Source organism: Crinia signifera, chromosome 19, assembly GCF_055691185.1.
Source record: "Crinia signifera chromosome 19, ASM5569118v1, whole genome shotgun sequence".
NCBI classification, from domain to species: Eukaryota; Metazoa; Chordata; class Amphibia; order Anura; family Myobatrachidae; genus Crinia; species Crinia signifera.
Genome location: NC_139226.1, coordinates 118,036,628 through 118,041,651, shown reverse-complemented (window position 1 = coordinate 118,041,651; position 5,024 = coordinate 118,036,628).

Below are 5,024 nucleotides of genomic sequence, written 5' to 3'. Positions count from 1 at the left end.
TTGTGTAAAAAATTTAATTTTTCATTTTCACTGCCCAGTTGTACCACAATTGGTGAAACCCCTGGGGGTTTAAAATGTACACTATACCCCTAGATGAATTCCCTGAGGGGTGTAGTTTGCAAAATGGGGTCACTTGTTGGGGGGGTTCCACTGTATTGGTGCTTCGGGGGTCTTGCTAATGCGACATAGCACCCACCAACATTCCACCAGAATCTGAGCTGCAAAATCCAAAAATCACTCCTTCCCTTCTGAGTCCTGCCATGCACCCAAATGGTATTTTTTGGTCACATGTGAGGCATTGCCGTACTCGGGAGAAATTGGGGCACATATTTTGGGGTGCTTTGTCTCCTTCATTCCTTGTGAAAATGAAAAATTTTGAGCCAGAACTGCATTTTTGTGTAAAAAATGTAATTTTTCATTTGCACAGCCCAGTTGTATCAAAATTGGTGAAACCCCTGGGGGTTTGAAATGTACACTATACCCCTAGATGAATTCCCTGAGGGGTGTAGTTTGCAAAATGGGGTCACTTGTGGGGGGGTTCCACTGTATTGGTGCTTCGGGGGTCTTGCTAATGCGACATAGCACCCACCAACATTCCACCAGAATCTGAGCTGCAAAATCCAAAAATCACTCCTTCCCTTCTGAGTCCTGCCATGCACCCAAATGGTATTTTTTGGTCACATGTGAGGCATTGCCGTACTCGGGAGAAATTGGGGCACAGATTTTGGGGTGCTTTGTCTCCTTCATTCCTTGTGAAAATGAAAAATTTTGAGCCAGAACTGCATTTTTGTGTAAAAAATTTAATTTTTCATTTGCACAGCCCAGTTGTATCAAAATTGGTGAAACCCCTGGGGGTTTGAAATGTACACTATACCCCTAGATGAATTCCCTGAGGGGTGTAGTTTGCAAAATGGGGTCACTTGTGGGGGGGTTCCACTGTATTGGTGCTTCGGGGGTCTTGCTAATGCGACATAGCACCCACCAACATTCCACCAGAATCTGAGCTGCAAAATCCAAAAATCACTCCTTCCCTTCTGAGTCCTGCCATGCACCCAAATGGTATTTTTTGGTCACATGTGAGGCATTGCCGTACTCGGGAGAAATTGGGGCACAGATTTTGGGGTGCTTTGTCTCCTTCATTCCTTGTGAAAATGAAAAATTTGGAGCCAGAACTTCATTTTTGTGTAAAAAAATAAATTTTTCATTTTCACTGCCCAGTTGTACCACAATTGGTGAAACCCCTGGGGGTTTGAAATGTACACTATACCCCTAGATGAATTTCCTGAGGGGTGTAGTTTGCAAAATGGGGTCACTTGTGGGGGGGGTTCCTAACTTTTAGCATCTTATGGTGCCTAGAAACCTACATGGTGCCTAAAAAATAATCTCATAAAAAGGAGGCTCCAAAATCAAGTAGGTGCTCCTTCTATTATGAAGCCTGTGGTTTGGTCAACGTGCACACTAGGGCCACATATAGGATATTTATGAAAACAAAAGAATTGGGGGAATCAATTTTTAGTCACATTTCTCTAGTAAAATCTACTGTGTTCCTTAGAAAAAATGTATTAAAATTGCAAATCTGCAAAAAAAATGATATTTTGAAATTTCACCTACACTTTGTTTTAATTCCTGTGAAACACCTAAAGGGTTAACAAACTTCCAAAATGCTGTTTTGAATACTGTGAGGGGTGCAGTTTTTGAAATGGCATCATTTATGGGGGTGTCTCACATACAAGTCCCTCAAAGTCACATCAGAACTGAACTGGTCCCTAAAAAAATCAGTGTTTGAAATTTTCTTGAAAATTTGAGAATTTGCTATTCATATTTTAAGCCTCCTAGTGTCCAAAAAAATTAAAAGGAGGCTGAAATAATGATGGAAACATAAAGTAGACATATGGTCTATGTTAGTTATTAACTATTTTGAGTGGTATGATTATTTGTCTCACAAGCAGAAAATTTAACATTTTGAAAATTTCTAAATTTTCCATTTTTTTACGACATTTTGGTATTTTTCACAAAAAAACACAGACTGTATCGACCCAAATTTACCACTAACTTGAAGTACAATGTGTCACGAGAAAACAATCTCAAAATCACTGGGATAAGTAAAAGCAAAAAAAAAGTTATCCCCACTTAAGTGATACATGTCAGATTTGAAAAAAAGGGCTCTGTCAGGAAGGCAAAAACATGCTGCGTCAGGAAGGGGTTAAACATGAAAAGGGTATTTTTTTTAAGTTAAAAATCTGCCATAATATAAATGAGCAATACTTAAAGAAAAACAACCCAACCGTACAAAATAAATCAACAGCATCTAGTAAGAGGTAGTTTTGACAAAGTACTCACTTAGAACAGACATTCATAATTTAAGGTGTCATTAAAATCGCAGGTGTCATGCTTTTAAAATGAAATATAATTGTTGCTCTCCCATTAAATGATACAATTTTCTCAATATTATGGGAATTCATCTGGTCTTACTGCAAGCTTGAACACTTAAATGTCTCAGGAGAACTTGTCTTACATTCATTATTGAACTGGTTTGCATCACTTTCCTTTGTGTTATGCAGAACAACACAAATTATCACACAGCCGCATTTAATAGACAGATTAATTTAACACCATACAACCTTTGCACTGCGAAAACAGTAAAAAAAAACAAAATGCCTTGGGTTAAATGTAATAGGGTGCAATTTCTAAAAAAAAGTGCGAGTTTAGTGTCAGCAAGTGGGGGAGCTTGCTGGGACCTGTAGTCCCCCTATAAAAGACAATATTTTTCTACTCTTTACACTTGATTCCTATGATGTCACCACTCACCGTACAGGAGTGCCAAGGGTAGCCCCAGGCTTCATCCCAGGTCTTGGGTGCCCCGGTAGTTAGGAACTATGTCCTTATCCACTTCCCCAGGAAACCCCATCTTAGGCTAACTAGTTGGGGGGGGGGGGTGTTAATGCTTTGGCCACGTGACGCTGGACCTTATTCTGGTTGACTCGCAAGGCTGCAACTTTTTCCCCAGACGCTGCCCTTATGGCTGCCCGCGCCCCCCTCGCAGCCGCGATCCCCTTTACAGCTAAAAATTGATGATTTCCATAATCATCTATTCGCGGCCTTGGGTGCGGGGGAGAAATCATTCGATGGTCGGAGAACATAGGATTCTTTCTCCAGCGTTCACAGATCTTAAACCCTTCTGTGGTGTCTCAGATCTGCAAGCACCCTGTTGCGGGAAGTGGGCGGGCAGCTGACATCCCCCCCCCGCCGCACCTGCATCACTGGGTCATCACCATGAATGCCCATGAAACACTGGGCATTCCTATGGACTGTGCCCCCCCTCCTACACTGCTAGGTGCGAGCAGGACGGCGAACATGTAGTTTGCGGTGTCCACTCGCACCAACCACCTGCACATGTGCATAACTGCCTGCCTGTGAAGTGAGTACACTGGTAATCCACCTGCTAGCGGAGAATGGTGCTGGTTCTAAAAATATGGAGGACCAGGGCCAGCTCCAAGAACATGATTCTCATACATAAAATACAGTGCAACTCTACATATATTCAAGGTTTGACTGGCCTATAGGGGAACAGGGGAAACCCTTGGTGGGTCCCAATGCCTACCGCCCACATGCGGGGGGCACCTCTTCCTCTAGGGATCGGGAACCAGACTGGGCATATTACAAATGATATACAGGTTGAGTATCCCCTATCCGAAATGCTCGGGACCGCGAGCATTTCGGATAGGGGAATTTTCCGGTTTTTGGAATATTTTTTTGTAGACATACTTACCTGTCCCCTGATGGTGTCCGGTGGTCCCTCGGCGTCCGCGCAGTCCCCGGGCGTCCACAGCAGGCCTCCGGCATCTTCTCCTGGTCTCCAGCGGTCCCAGGAATGCATTGTGCGAGTGTGCGCGCGCACCGGTGACGTCACCGGCGCGCGCGCACACTCGCGCAATGCATTCCTGGGACCGCTGGAGACCCTGAAGAAGAAGCCGGAGGCCTGCTGTGGACGCCCGGGGACTTGGTAAGTATGAAAAGAGGGTTAGGGGGTTAAAAAAAAAAAATTAGAATGATTCCAAAAACCACGGTTTTTGGAATAATTCGGATAAGGGATGTCCGGATACCGGATACTCAACCTGTATATGTTATCCTATACTTAGATTAATTTGGTCCAATTTAGTGCATGCACTAGCAATATTTTCTATAATTTACTATACTATTTACTCTCTGGTGGATAGCCAAACCTCTGTGGCAGCTGGCCATACACCCTCTGAAGGCTGGCCAGACTCCTAAACATGAGCCCCTACTGCCTTCCACAGTGGGTACTTCATGCCCCAGTCTGACACTTATTACATTTTTGAATTTATAATTAATAATAGTAACCAGTGAAAAAAATATATTTTGTAGCTTTCGAGACCAAGGCCCTTATTCAGATCTGATTGCAGTACAAATTTGTTCTTAAAATGGGCAAAACCATGTGCACTGCAGGTGGGGCAGATGTAACATGTATAGAGAGAGTTAAAGTTGGGTGGGGTGTGTTGAAACTGAAATCTAAATTGCAGTGTAAAAATAATGCAGCCAGTGTTTACCCTGCACAATAACAAAATAACTCAAACAAATCTAACTCTCTCTATTCATGTTACATCTGCCCCACCTGCAGTGCACATGGTTTTGCCCATTTTGAGAACAAATTTGTACTGCGATCAGATCTGAATAAGGGCCCAAGTTTTTTTTAGTTCTGTAAAAAAGCCATTATTACATTTACAGTTTAAAACATTGGCACATTCAGTACAGAAAATGCATTACCATTTCCAGGAGCTAATTGAAGTACAGCCTGAGTGCTTGGTACCAAGTTGACCTAAGCCTCCTAATGGTGAGTAGGGAGGGACTGATTTCAGAGTAACATTATACAGGAGTCTGCTACTGGCTGTAGCCCAGCAATATATACAGTAGGAAGACAAAGAAAATAATACAACCATCACATAAAAAATGAAGACAGGGAATGACACAGGGGCATAGTGGAGTATAAAAGACCAACAGAAAAA